The sequence below is a fragment of the Rhipicephalus sanguineus genome, chromosome 3, assembly GCF_013339695.2.
Source record: "Rhipicephalus sanguineus isolate Rsan-2018 chromosome 3, BIME_Rsan_1.4, whole genome shotgun sequence".
Classification (NCBI taxonomy): Eukaryota; Metazoa; Arthropoda; class Arachnida; order Ixodida; family Ixodidae; genus Rhipicephalus; species Rhipicephalus sanguineus.
In genome coordinates, this window is record NC_051178.1 from 10,829,680 (window position 1) to 10,844,919 (window position 15,240).

At 47.6% G+C, this 15,240-nt stretch overlaps 1 long non-coding RNA gene across 1 annotated transcript; it reads right to left on the reverse strand.

The window, feature by feature from the left end:
• Positions 1-2,177: 2,177 nt before the first annotated feature.
• On the reverse strand, positions 2,178-2,898 carry LOC125757563 (uncharacterized). Its single transcript, XR_007415311.1, has 4 exons — positions 2,784-2,898; positions 2,604-2,680; positions 2,465-2,532; positions 2,178-2,296 (listed from the first exon to the last, which is right to left on the reverse strand). It is a non-coding gene; the product is annotated as an uncharacterized LOC125757563 (long non-coding RNA).
• Between the last annotated feature and the right edge of the window lie 12,342 nt (positions 2,899-15,240).

Here is a 15,240-nt window from a genome sequence, read left to right on the forward strand (position 1 = left end):
GTCAAGGCGGCGGAGGTGTTCGTCGAAGCTTGAGGCAAACACAGTGACGTCGTCCAAGTACACAAGGCAAGTCTGCCACCTCAATCCAGCCAGCGCGGTGTCCATAACGCGCTGGAATGTCGCAGGTGCCGAGCAAAGACCAAAGGGCATGACCTTGAACTCGAAATGGCCGTCTGGTGTTATAAAGGCAGTCTTCTCTCGGTCTATCTTGTCGACTTCGGTTTGCCAGTAGCCGATCTTGAGGTCCATGGACGAATAGTACCTCGCGTTGCATAGTCGATCCAGGGTGTCGTCTATCCGTGGGAGAGGGTAGACGTCTTTCTTCGTGATTTTGTTCAGGCGGCGATAATCGACGCAGAAGCGTAGGGTTCCGTCCTTCTTCACTAACACCACGGGTGACGCCTACGGACTCTTCGACGGCTGGATGATGTCGTCGTGTAGCATTTCGGCGACTTGTTTCTTTATGGATTCGCGTTCTCGCGTCGAAACTCTGTACGGCCCAAGCAACTTTTTATACTTGGCAAAATGTCGGCCTGACGTCGCTGGCCAACTGCACTGTCGTTGGCCCAACCTTGGCAACCAATGTAGGGCCGGTGTTGGAGATTGAAATTGGCCTCATGTGGGCCTGCGTCGGCACCCGATGTAGGCCCGTCCACCGTGGCCGACGATGCCGAGTTATTGCCGTTCGCGGGTTGACAAAGGCCCGACATTACATAAGCGTCGATTTACCGACGGCCGCTACTATTGCTCTGCTTCTTGTTAGGGGCGAAGCTCCTTAAACCGTGGGTCGTGCGTCCCCGATGTATGTAGTAGCCACCTCTCGTTTAGTTCGTGGAGTGTCCGCTAGATGGCGGTACTTGTATATGATGAAAACACGGCTCAAGGCCGGCGAGATAACTGAGGACGACGTAGTGGGTAGCTCGAGCAGCAACCACGATTTCTCTGAGGAAGACGACGTTCGGGTCTTCGGTTCTGCGGACGTGTTCAAGGCCGGCTAGATAACTGGGGACGACGAAGTGGGAAGCTCGAGCAGCAACCACGATTTCTCTGAGGAATACGACGCTCGGGTCTTCGGTTCTTCGGACTTCAACGCCTGATGCTCACCACCCCTTCACGAAGCGGTTCTGCCAGTCCGATCCCGCAACCCGTTCCTGCAGTGGATACTCCTGTCCACCGCTACAGTCGGCGACTGCGAGGCCTTAGTCCCGAGGCCATCCCTCTGGAACTTCTCCAGCCAAGCCCTACATCAGGAGAAATGGCCACCGCCGGCGCTTCACAGGTGACTGTTGAGCAGCCGGTGCGAGATGTTATAAAACTATACTTGTAGTATGATGAAATATGATGAAAAGATGTGATGTTATGAAAATAATATTGTCATTTAACATTTCTCACGTGTTTACTTTAGTGGGGCGAATTACTCGTATTCACGGTTTACCGATGATGTCCTCCGGAGCATCGCCCCACTCATCATTCACCCCGTGGATATGCTGTAATTTTTTTAATTTTTTGTGCGTGTTCTAACAAAACTCATCGATTTTTTTCTGGTGTGTTGGTGCGTATCGTATTTAATGTGAACGGGTAGTTTACCGAGGCGTTTAACTCTATCTGAGTTAATTACGGGCAGAGTGCACATGTAAGACGGAATTAAACGCCTATAATGGTCTCCACTAATTAACGTGTCAGTACGTAACACACAATAAAAGAAAGACGTGAATATAAGTTTTCTCTCTTTAGATGTTTATTTTGCAGTTGTATAGATGCGCTAATTTTACATGCAACATTGTTCGCACGCAGCGTTTGCATCAGCCCTTGTGCAACGCAACCCTACAGTCCACGTGATCGCTGCATGACAGCGCTGACATAATAAGACGGACGGCATTCTTGTTGGATCGGCTCCCTTCTTTCGGCTAGTTCTCGTGCTCTTGGCCCTGAACACATACGCAGATGCGACGTTTTATCGTCGAGATGTGAGACGGTAAATCGTCACCCTCATCGAGATGTGAGACTTGCATTGTTCCTCTGTCGGAAAAGACTGAAAAAAAAGAACAATGAATATTACTTTGAGAAATGTAGACTATTTACTTGACCAGTTGCACAGTCATGTCGCATGTAGAAACTCTATTCACACAACTAAACAAAATAATTTTATCGCTGCACAAATAAGAAAAACACTGCACTTACAATAAATGCGAGTGTGCTGAAATTCTGAGAAGTGCTTCAAGCTCCACAGCGCACAAACTAGATAATATGTGGAGACAGGGTGGATCGAGGTTTTCATTGTTGGCTCGTTATGTCACTGGAAAGCAAATTGTACAATAAATAGATTGATGAGAACGCAATCTTACCTTCAAAGCGGCCGCGGGCCAGTCACATATTGTGCAGTCGGCATTTACAGCACACCCGCGACCAAATTCAATGTGAAAAGCGATTGCGTGAGGCTTTTGTAACCAAGTATGCGTCTTACCAGAATTCTTTTTAATTGGCGAGCCTAGCGCAGCACGCTATCCACACCAGTCCTTGTTGCAGTGTTCCCTAGAGATGACGGCAAAATAGGTCACAGACTTACAATAAGATGCCGCAAATAAGAAACGAGAAATTCTTACATATTTGCCCGTCAACGAAGTCTTGGGTCCACGGACAAACATGACCGCCGTTCGCCTGAACATTTCTGATCTGCCAGCTTGAAGAGACGACCAGATTGACGCATCAATTGTGCAAATAAAATTTGATTTTGTCGCTAGACCAAACTCACCATGCGATACACCGATGAAATAGAATGCCACGAGTTCGCGTCAAATCCTCGGCAGCGGGAGACGGCCGCGCGCCTCCAGGATCAAGGCAAACGAAATGCTTCTGAGTGCTTGCCCGTTTCTGTGTAGTGTTTCAGCACGTCCTCGCTCGAAAGAGCTCAGCGATTCCACTCCTGCGCGAACTGCGCCAAAGTGCGCCAAATTGTATTTACTGCGCCATCCTGATAATATCGTCGAAAATTGCGCCAAACTGCGCCAAAGTCTCAGGTTTGGGGGCGTCTATCACCGGCAATCGCACCGCCGGCGCGTCAGAACATGTGCAGCTTGATTTTGGGGCTGCCAAAGTCGCAACCACGGACCAAGAATTATTCCGCTGAATAAATAGCGCTCGTGCGTGCGTCTCGAGTAAGCCACCATGCCATGCACGGTGCCGACGCAGCTTCTGTTCTGCAAGTCGGTTCTACAGCAAAATGCGCTCTCCGCAGAGGCTCGTGACGTCTAGGCCTATCGGTAGCGAGAAAGTTGCGACGGCGATTCATCGGCGGACGTCGTCTGTTCCCGAAACGCTGCTGATAGCTCGTTTCAAGCGTCGCACGGCACGTAAGGAAAGCAATGTTCAGTAATAACTGCATGCGTGCCGCTAAAATGTTTGTCACTTCTGTTTCTGCACATCGCGGAATGAAATCTGGGATCGCTAGCAGTAGATATGGAACGATATCGGATTTTCCTTGCTTCGCGTTTATGGAAGAGCACGCGAACGGTGGGAACGCGTTGACACTTTTCCTCAGATATACTTTATCCATGGATCTTCATCCAGAAGAGCTTTTTCATAATTCCTTCCACCAGCACATCCGAGTTTGTAATCACTCTGCGGTAAGTACCCCCTAAAAGGCCCTGCCCTTTCGAGCTCACGAGCTAGTGTTCCAGTTCGAATTTTTTGCTTGCTTTTTTAAAAATGTCATCTGATTAATAAAAACGCCAGGTCTGCGCTGAAACTGCAGCGCAGTCACAGCGAAAGCTGGAAGAGCGGCGTTTCTAGAGCCCATTGTAAGCTCTCTTGGGGCTACAATACAAGTACACTAGAAAGGTACCCACTACGCCATAAATCACAATTTTTGTGAAGTTGGGAAGCACCTTCTAAGCCATTATTTGTCATTCTGCGGAGAAGCGAGGCACCAGCTACACGTCTGTAAGGCATTATGTGAACTTTGTTGACGCGACGACTAATGACGATGAAGAAATATGGCTCAGCTCTTTGTAATGGGTTGGAAGCTTTAAACGGCCCACCAGTTATGTAATTTGCATTGGGTGACGCCCAGTCGCTATTTCCCTCTCCCGTCATGCTGTATAACATACGTTGACGTGGGAGAGAGACGGGGGGGGGGTGCAGAATTTTCTGAGACCCCGAGGAAATGATCATGCGCTTATGGGCTTTCTTGGCAACCAATACAAGTGCACTTGCGAGGAACCCACTACGCTATAAACCATTGTAATTTTACTGAGACCCCGAGGAAATGGATCATGCGCTTATGGGCTTCCTTGGCAACCAATACAAGTGCACTTGCGAGGAACCCACTACGCTATAAATCATTGTAATTTTTTAGAAGTAGGGTAGCAGGCACTGTGCCATTTTTCGTCATTCTACGGAGAGCGTTGGTACCTGCTAAACGCATTAAGGCATTATGCGCACTTTATTGATGCCGTGCCTGATGACGATGAAGAATTATGGCAGAGCCCTTTGTAATGGGTTGGAAGCATTCAACAGCCTACTCGTTGCGCAATTCGCATTGTGTGACGCCTGGTTACAGAATTCGCGTTGTGCGACGCTTGGTGCTTATTTTACTCTTCTACCACGCTATATTGCATTTGCTAATGTGGTTCCTTCCCGACATGAAGCCTGTATAGGACATTTTTGCAAAGCAGTTTCAAGCACCGGCATGGCTCAGAGGTTGAATACTGGGCTCCCACGCAGAGGGCCCAGGTTCGAACCTCGTTGCATCCCTGAATTTTTTCTTATTTAGTTTTTTTTCTTATTTCGAGCGATACTGGTTACGGACACCGGCGGCGGCGGCGGCGGACAATTACGGCGCCAAAAACGGCCGGTGAAATGATCTCATAACAGCTTTCGCTGTAAAAGCATATCTCCTGGTCGGAGCAGCCGCAAATGCGCAGCTGTAGCGGGCCCGTCGCTGACGGCCCACAGTGAAGCGGCTGCGCCATGTTACACGTCCGCCCCTCGCGTTCGAGGGTCATTAGCTGACGGTTAAAAAAACTCAGTTTCGCTTAAGGGCGAAGCAGTGAATGCGATATCAACAAATTGTATTGTTAAACGAAGTAAGGCTAGCAGCTAACTCTTTTGGATCCGATCTCGCGTAACTCAACAAAACGCTGGTTTAAGGGGATATGGCCGCTCCAGGAACCGAAGCGTTTTCGTGCTGTGATTTCTCTAAACGCGAAGTAAGCGTTGAGAGCACAGCAAGTTTACGAGCCGTCTCCTGATGCCTCGAGAGAGCGCGCGCGCAAGCGACAGTGCCTTTCGAACCAACGAACGACGCGGTTGTCCCCCCCCCCCCGCCCCCCTCTGCTCCCCTGGCGTCCCTTCATGCTCGTTACGAAAGACGGGCGGGGCGTTTCCTCTATGTTTGATGAGCAATCGACGGCAGGCCCGCAAGCGGGAAGATGTTATCTCATACGCTCTCCGTGCGACGGAGACAGACGGCCGGCTAGTTTAATCTCCGCTTCAGCCGCGTTCGTCGCCAGCGCTCGCGAGCTTTTACCCGCAGCTAGAATGCGCGTGGTGATGTTATTAACTTGGACTTTATACGGAAAATTACGGCAACAGCGACCGTAAAAATCCGCCTAGAGTGTCCATATAATTGCTATCACAATAAAAATTTAAAAAAAATTAAGGAGCTGTGAAGTGGATGACAAGCGAAGCCGTTTCGCGCATGGCACAAAGGTGACATGGTGTAGGACAGTTTGGTATGTAAGGCCAGGTTAACGGCCAGGCTGTTAACTTCCAATACGCAATAATAATGCTAAAGCCTTAGATGCTTTATCAAACACGAAAATTGACCGTCGGCGGCGTTCGATTGATGTAAAAAATAATCATGTGATGTTGTCATCATCACGTCATACATCGTCAAAACTTGTGACGCTAACATGGCGTCATATATCCTGATGTCACGTGATGATGTAATCACATGACATCGTCGCTTTACACTGCTTCCGTGATCGGTGCACCGATCAAGGAGGTAGTGCAAAACCATGTGAGGTGCAGAAAGCTTGCAGAGAGGGTGGGAGAGGATCAACCCGTCGATCGAGAAGAAAAAGAACCTGGCTTTCGCCTTGGAGTTTTCTTAGGGGAATGCATTAGGGACGGTGTGGCTCTTTGGCATTGAGGCACTGCTGTACATCATGGAGTTTGTCTACCACGTCTGCTGATAACCACATAGATGTATTTAGAGTTTTATTTCATAAATTGCAATTTTATTTATCCGGTATTCTGTTTATTTGCTAGTGTCGAAAATAATCGCCGAAGAAGTTGATCCAGAACACTAAACTGCATGAATCCTTATTTTTTGCAGGTTATGGTTGGGTTTCGCATTTACCTACGCGTACGCGTTCCGCATAGGAATGGCCGACACGGCAGCTTGTGACCACTGCGGAAGTGATGAAACGATTGAGCATATTCTGTTCGACTGTCCACAGTACTGTTCGCAAAGATAGTCGCTTTGCAACGCGCTTGATACACTAAACGACCGAACTCTTTCGGAAGAAAGAATCCTGCGCCACCGACAGGATTTAACGTCACAGAAGAAGGCTGTGCAGGCGCTAATGCGCTTTCTGCATTCAACCGGTCTATCGCAACGGCTCTGATAGGACGTCCTGCATGTGTGTGTATGTGTGCATTTTTTGTTTTGTTTTTATTTTATCTCCCTCTCTCTCTGTCCTCTCTCCGACCCCTATATCCCCCACCCCTGTGCAGGGTAGCAAACCGGTCACTCGCACCAGGTTAACCTCCCTGCCTCTTCCTTTTAATCTATTTCTCTCTCTCTATTTTTTCATTAGCGAGTGAAGTATGGAGTTCTCCTGAGATGATTTTTTTCGTGAGAATTGCAATGATTCCAAATATTTCTAGCCTTCATAAGAGCCCCATAATAATTTTCAGGTGCTTAAATGTTAATGCAATATGCTTCTGTAGTGCTCTCCAGGATGTAAAATTTGCTGCTCCAGAGTGCTCCCAGATGCAAAATTATCTGCTCCAAAGTGCTTCAAGATGAAAATTTTTCCTGCTCCAAAGTGCTCCAAAACGGAAATTTTGCTGCTCCAAAAATTGCTCCAAATCAGAAGTCCTCGATAGCATCACTGAGAGCTACAATTTGGCGGGAAGGGAACTCGCGCACGCCACGGAGCTTGCTTCCCTCCCCAGCGCCGTGACAAAGAAAAAAAAACCGCGAGAGGTCCGGGGTCCGGCGCTCCGCTTGCACGCCCCGCCTCCACATTCCGTTCCTCCTTTCAGGTCAGATGCCAATTTCTAAAACAAAGAAATGAAAATTGAAGCTTGTTAACAAAGCACTGCACAAGAAGTTCAAAGTTATGTCATACCATTAGGTATAGCACAATTTATAACGGCACAACAGGACTTGTCGCTGAGCTAGTTGGTTCATTACTTGAGAAAAATAGGTATGGCGCAAAAAAGGCGGGGACGAAGTGAAGACACACACTGACAAACTCAGGTGCTAACTTCCAACTGTTCATTACCCGAAACCACAATGATTCATACTAGCTGCCGAACAAGGTAACCTCGTTACAGATACAGTAACATGGATGAACTAACAAATCATCATGAGCCAGTGATCTAACAGATTCGAAAGACATGTCCCGGAAGCTGCACTACCTGAGGTGCAAAATCATGCCAGCACACTAGAACACGTGTCCACTACGGGATAAGTGTAATAGGCAAAAGAGGCAGCGCACAACCTAAACGCACGTCTACAAGCTATGTTTCAAGAACATCACTTCTCTGTTCCTTGAATCTAGTGATGATGCACTAACGCACTGACTGCCTGCCTTTTCATTAGGAACGCCTCAATCGTTTTCCTTTCAGTGCGGCTGCTTGCTCTCCTTAGAAATGCGGTTTGGCTGAAGTATGGCACACAACCACAGCATTCGCAGTGGCGTGCCAAATGTATGCCCATGTTGTTGCTGACCGCCAAGCGATGCCTCTTGCACGATCGTTGAAACACCGGCCCGTTGAGGCAGTGATGTATAACCTGCCGCAGCTTAGGGGAATATTGTAGATCACATTGCTGACATATTCAGTGTGACAGCGCGCTTCTTGGAGCATGCAGCCGGCTGCTTATTAGACATCAAAAGGCAAATCATGGCCAGTTTGCATGGAGCGGAGAACACAATGCGCGCACTGTATCTGGCTGCGCGTACCCATTTTTTTTCTTTTTGCTCCTGCATTTTATTACGATATTCAGCTTTTGCAAGAGGCTTTCGCACACACCTGTGATAATGGAGGGAGGAAATCGAACGTCTTTCAGTCTGCCAATCAGATTATTAAATCCTGTAAAAAGATGGTGCTCACATGACTTCATTAAACTGAATTGAGACATGTGATAGCTGTTCTCTGGATTAGCTTAGAAGAAGAACGGCTATTTGGGCTAGTTGGTTAATATGCATATTGAAAGGGTTTGCAGCTTGCTTTCCCATCTTTGCTTTCCGTTCCTCGCTTTTATACCTTTCCTTCAGCACTACCGTGCTTGCGCTGCAAACCCTTTCAATTAGCTTAGAATGTGCGCTGTCAAGCGGCAAAAGCTGCGGTAGGGTATACACCCCCCTAAGCTACGGCAAGGTGTATATATCGGTCAAACAGGCCGGTGTATCAACGATCGTGCAAGAGAGCACCGCTTGGCGGTCAGCAGCAGCATGAGTGGGCACTTGGCAGGCCAGGGCAAGCGATGTGGTTGTGCGACACACCTGTCAAACCCACATTTCTAAGGAGAGCAAGTAGCCGCGCTGAAAGGGAGACAGTTTAGCGTTCGTAATAAAAAGGCAGGCAGTCGGTGCATTAGCGCGCCATCACTAAATGTATGGTACAAAGAAGTGATGTTCTTGAAACAGCTTGTACATGTGTCGAGTTTAGGTTGTGCGCTTCCTGTTTTGCCTATCACTCGAATTGATTCTGTAATGGGCACGTGTTCTACTGGCATAACTTTACAGATCAGGTCAACGCAGTTTCCAGCGCATGTCTTTCGAATCTGTTGGACCACTGGCTGATTATTTGTTATTTCATCCAGGTTACTATATCTGCAATGAGGTTACCTTGTTCGGCAGCATGCAAAAATCGGCATGGTTACTGTTATTAAAGAGTTGGAACTTGGCGCTCGAGTTTGTCAGTTCGTGTGTTCACTTCGTCCGCGTCCTTTTTGTGCCATACCTATTTTTGTCAAAACGGTAGACTGGTGGTCAGTGTGGCACACTGTTTTCTCAACCCATCTTAAATAATCTTGAGTACGTATTCAGCAATCACGGTGGCAACATCTGAATGCCTGTGAAGACACACACTGAAGTTTTGTTTTCTGAAGAGTGGACGTGATTACCAAATCACTCCGTCACGCGGCATATAAGGTATCAGGTGTAGAGGCAGACGCATTAATTATAGGACCTGTGAACGTGAGCTCGTTGTTAGGAATGAGATGTCCACTCGTATGCCTACAAGCTGTGAGGGATGCTCATGTTAGCTGTCAGTTAATTCCATTAGCTGGCCAGAAAAAAAGGACTAACTTCAACTTTTGCGGTCTTGTTCCAATGAACCTGAAAGCTCATAAGTTTATAAGTGATACCAGTGCTGTGCTTAGAAAACTGGAACTTAAAATATTGCCGCAGACTGCTTCCAATAAAATTTCTACCAAGAGAAGCCGCGACCGCTGTGTAAGCCTCTACAATTTCTCGTGCCTACTCGTTCTCCTTGTGGCAGCACGGCGCATGCCTCTCATTCATGGGCATGAGAAAGTTGCGTTGACCTGTGAGGTTTCGGAGAAGTGTGCTTGGGAAGAGAAACCTATGTGGAACACCCTAATAGACTTTCATTTTCGGGCCTACGTTCCTGGGCACGAGTTTGCTGACCAAGGATGATGCGAGATTGAGTGACAGCCGCTTTGCAGACTATGCTACGTAGGCCGCATGCGCCCAGGTAGTCTACGAATACGACACGTGCCATCCACTGATGCTGGCCTACGTAGCACTATCTAGGTCTACGTAGCATTATACCTTACCAACGCGAAGGCTGACTTCAGGTCCTGAGAAGTTGCCGGCTCTATCGACAAACAATTTGTCGACGGAATGACCGAGGCATCCACGAATTCCAACAGCTGTACTATACATCGTACTTCACTACACATGGACTCTTCGTCACCGTGATCACGACCGGATCCGATAACAAGCCATGACCAGCTGCTGGTGCTCACTGATCACGGTGATCACGGTGATAATAACCTCGTTCAAGAAGTGTCAAGAACCTTTTCCACACATGCACACGGGTTGGTGAAACGTGCGTGCGTTTCCATCATAAGGGACAGGTGTAAGCACTGCATATCAGCTTGCCGCTTATGGTGTTGATAATACCTGCGTTGCCGTTGGCAGCGTTACCACTGTAAAAAACTGATTATATAACACATATGCGGCTCTTCAACATATATGAGTGCGTATAAAATTTAGAGAAATATTTATAGTCATTTTGTAACGTTTCACTCAGGGAAAAGGAATTACGCCACAGTCACCTTCCCGCCGCACGCTTCGCATAACATCGACTCCCACGGTACGTGGGATCTGCCGAATTTTTTCAGGCCCTTTTCGTATGCGTAATTCTCAGGCGCTAGTTCAGGTTCTCTCAGAGGAGAACCCCGGCTGTCCTAGAGCTTTTATTATGGATATTGAAGACCTGTATTACCCTTTGCCGCATGAGGACTTGTTAAAATGTGTTAATGAATGTATTAACGAACAAGGGCACGAGACGGTTTTCACCGATAAATGTGGTGTTTCTACCGGGGCATTTCTAGAAATTCTTTCCATGAATTTAAAGTCGACGCTGGTAGGTTGGAAGGAAGGCGTTTATGTGCAGAAATCAGGCTTATGTTTTGGTTCTAAGGTTGCATCGGTTCTTAGTGATTTATACCTTAGCATAATTGACAAACTTTTGGAAGGCGCCTTAGGTAATTCGGTTATTAAGGTTTTTCGTTATGTGGACGATTACTTGATTTTTTGTAGTGGTGAGGACTTTGAAACGAGCGTAACTTCAGTGAGCGAAAAATTTCAAATAAATGGAGGAAGGTTGAGCTTTACTAAAGAGGAGCCTAAGAATAATGCAATAGAATTTCTAGACATTTCTTTAACGTTCCAGGAGAACCACGTGTGCTGGCAGTATTCTCCTAGATCTTCGAAACCGCTGTTAAAGTTTTCGTCGAAGCACTCAAAGATTTTAAAAAACTCGGCAGATCCCACGTACCGTGGGATCGATGTTATGCGAAGCGTGCGGCGGGAAGGTGACTGTGGCGTAATTCCTTTTCCCTGAGTGAAACGTTACAAAATGACTATAAATATTTCTCTAAATTTTATACGCACTCATATATGTTGAAGAGCCGCATATGTGTTATATAATCAGTTTTTTACAGTGGTAACGCTGCCAACGGCAACGTAGGTATTATCAACACCATAAGCTGCAAGCTGATATGCAGTGCTTACACCTGTCCCTTATGATGGAAACGCACGCACGTTTTCACCAACCCGTGTGCATGTGTGGAAGAGGTTCTTGACACTTCTTGAACGAGGTTATTATCACCGTGATCACCGTGATCAGTGAGCACCAGCAGCTGGTCATGGCTTGTTATCGGATCCGGTCGTGATCACGGCGACGAAGAGTCCATGTGTAGTGAAGTACGATGTCTAGTACAGCTGTTACAATTCGTGGATGCCTCGGTCATTTCGTCGACAAATTGTTTGTCGATAGAGCCGGCGACTTCTCGGGACCTGAAGTCAGCCTTCGCGTTGGTAAGGTATAATGCCTTCGCGTTGGTAAGGTATAAGGCGCCTGATGATTCAAGCATGATATATTGAGAATAGTGGTAGCGCATGCGTGAGCCAGTCGTCGATTAACTTGCATAAAGATGAAATCATATGCATTAACAGTGATCTTCCACGTATACCGCCACGCGTTCCGGATTCATAGGTTCGTCTGTTGCATGGGCATGCGCAGATAAGTTTTTGTGCCTTCTTTCTTTTCCGCCGTTGTGCGTGTCTTCACTTGTTAGTCGGCGTTTGTGGTGTCCTGACTTCTTTCTTGTGTCCGTGTTTGCACGCCCTGTCTTTTTAGAATGAAAGGACAGCTGTTCTACAATTTCCTGACCTTGTTTTCTCGCGTGCAGAAAACTTAGATTCAAAGGCATCTTATGTTCGGGCAGTGTCCGTTCTGCGGCGTCCGCACCCATACTGCGCATGCGCCAACTCCCCCCCCCCTGTCTTCGCGTGAGCGCGAGGAGGTGGGAGAAGATGGCGTGATCGCTGCTTCCGCTTAGTTTCTCCTCTCTCGTTTCTCTCTCCCCCACAGCTGTGCGCTCGTATATAATGTGGAGTGCTCTTGCTCCCGTTGCACTCCTTCGCAACGGCGCTATGGACGATCGCGAAGCTGAAAGTAATCGGCAACGCCGGCAAGCGTTGCACTCTCCTTCGCAACGACGCTATGGACGCTCGCGAAGCTGAACGTAAACGGCAACGCCGGCAAGCGAATCTCGAAGCTGCGAAAACGCGCCTTCGCTGTGCTTCCGTCATTCTCTCTCTGTACGACGGGTGCGAAACGCCATCAACAACGTCAACGTCGACGCCAGTGGCAGCGGCAGCGCCACCGCCGCGGAGGAGACAGAGGGTCGGGAAGCCGAACGTAAACGTCAGCGTCGCAAGCGGTAATTCAAACGCCTCGACAAGCACCATCTCATAAGTCACATAAGAGAAACTCGATGCGCACCCCCCGCGATGCTTTCGCATCCCACCATGGTTGCCCGTAGGGGTAGATGATGTGTAATTTTTTAAGCCACTTTCGCCACAGTACATTTTTTGCGTTGGGGAAAAACGTACTAAGAGTTAGAAGAGGCTATTACTTGGCTCTCATTCGACACAGCTCAGCGTGCATGTGCCGTACGAATAAATACGAGTACTATTATAATAGCTGACGCTTAAAAAATTACTGGAAATAATTCGTAGCTGTGTGTGACGTTTCTGCCGCTCCGAGAGACAATAAACAAAACGTACGCCAGATTTTTTTTCACCACCCCCATTTGCTCGTGCCTTATGAGTTCCCGAATTTGGAGGTCGCTAGGTGGACAGGTCCACATTAGCATTTGCAGGGCCTGTCAAATGATTTTACAGGCTCTGCAAATGCTAATGTAGACTTCGTCATTGTTTGCACTGCGGAGGGGTTCAACACACCGTTTTTATTGAAATAGCAGTGCTCACGTGCACTTTGCACGAGTTAGGCGATGTTCTTTGATTTGTACATATTTTTGCTCTCTGTTAAAAGTGAGCCTTCTTTTTTATAATGATCCAAATTTGATGCGAAAAATGAATGTTTCTTCCCGGTAAGCTGCTCCACATTTGGAGTTCCGTGCTCCAAAGACATCTTGCTGCTCCAAAAGCTGCTCCAAATCCTATTTCGGCTGTTGCTAGTACACCCGTGAGCAAAAGTGTACAAACCATTGACGTCCGCATACTTTTGCCGTTTGCGCCGTCTAGTGGCAAGCCGTCTGCTGTCAAGAGCATTTCTCACACAAACTCTGTCAGAGACCTTTCGACAGCGATTCTGTCAAAGAAAGGCTCCCGACAGCAGACAGCTCGCGACTAGACGGCGTAGACAGTGATTTCGGGTCACGCCTCAGTGATGTGTGGTCGTGATTATTAGTTGAATGCCTTTGGTATCTCACAGAGAGACCCAGAAGTATGCAAACTCGCTCGTAAACCCACCTACTGGAGCACTCAAGTGCATCTCCATGCAGTGAGGAGAACCACAGTTTGCAACAATAGTGTTGTTCACTCGTTTCCGTGACGGCAGCTTTGCTTCTTCGAATACAATTATAGCTCGTGATGCTTATGGAATAAATAAAGTGCAGATGGCTATATAACATAAAGACCACAGCTTTAAAGACGTATGACGTACTGAATGACAAGACATTACATAGTGATCTCACTTCTTTGTCACATAGTACCAAGCCTTCTCTGCAAAAGTCGTGAGATGCTTTTTTTCAACTTCTGTGGCAGTTTAATGTTATAGTTCCTACTTAAATCACAAGCAGCATAATCAAAATATTCGGTAAAATTCGCTGTCTTTTCATTTCCTTTAGAATCTTGTGACACGTTCTGAACAGTTGCTGGTCCATTTAATGCTATGTTTCACATCATACTTGAACGGTAAATGGTCTCTGAGCAATGCTCAGCAAGTTAATAGGTATCCCATAACTTTATGGCACAGTGTGGCAGACAATTAGGCTTAGACTACGCCGCCGCTGGTGCCCGTCGCCGCTGTCACAAGAAATAAGAAAAAAAAATGAAATGAGAAACTATTTCTAGGAACGGATGGAATTTGAACCCGGGTACTCTCCGTGGCAGTCGAGTATTCTACACAGTGCCACGCTGGTGCTTGAAGCTCCTTCGGAAAAACGCCCTATACAGGTGTCATGTGGGGCGAGGAATCGTTTAACATATGCAATATGCGTCGTAGAAGAATAAAATAACAACAAGGCGTCACACCATGCGATGGCGAAACGAGGGGCCGTTGAATGCTTCGTACCCATTGTAAAAGCTCAGCCATAAAAAAGTCACAGTTTCGGCACAAAAGCGAAGCAATGAATGCGATAGCAAAAAATTGGAATGTCACCGAAGAACGAGGAGCAGCTCGGTACTTTCAGAGCGCCGCTCAAGCACAAAGCGGACGCCCGAAAAGAACGCACAGGCATGCACAGGACAAGCGTGAACTTAACTGTCCTTGTGCTTGAGCAACGCGCTGCAAGTGTCGACAATATAGAGTTTGAGAATTAGGGCCCCAAAAAGCTTGGGAACCAGGATCTTGCGAGCCGCCAGGGCGCATGCGCAGAACCAAGCCACTCTTGGGCTCTTGTGCTCGCGTTGGGGCCCAAGACCCAAACGTCGAAACTAGCGTGGGTCCCCAAGAGGTCCTTGGGTCACCACGAGACTATGCAGTCGCCGTGCGGGCAACGACGCTGTATGGGCCCGCGTCTCGCATGATTTATTTTTACCACGTGTGGCGGCCCGTGCGTTTGACGCCAACGTAGCTTGCGTTTGACCAGTTCCAAGCTCTGCTGATCCACTGCACGCAAGCAGCCTACCCAACGCAGCTTGGTAACCCAGTTTTTGGGTCCCAAATTCTCAATCGCTCTAATGGAGAATCAGATGCTCTTAGATATTTCTTTTTTTTTCT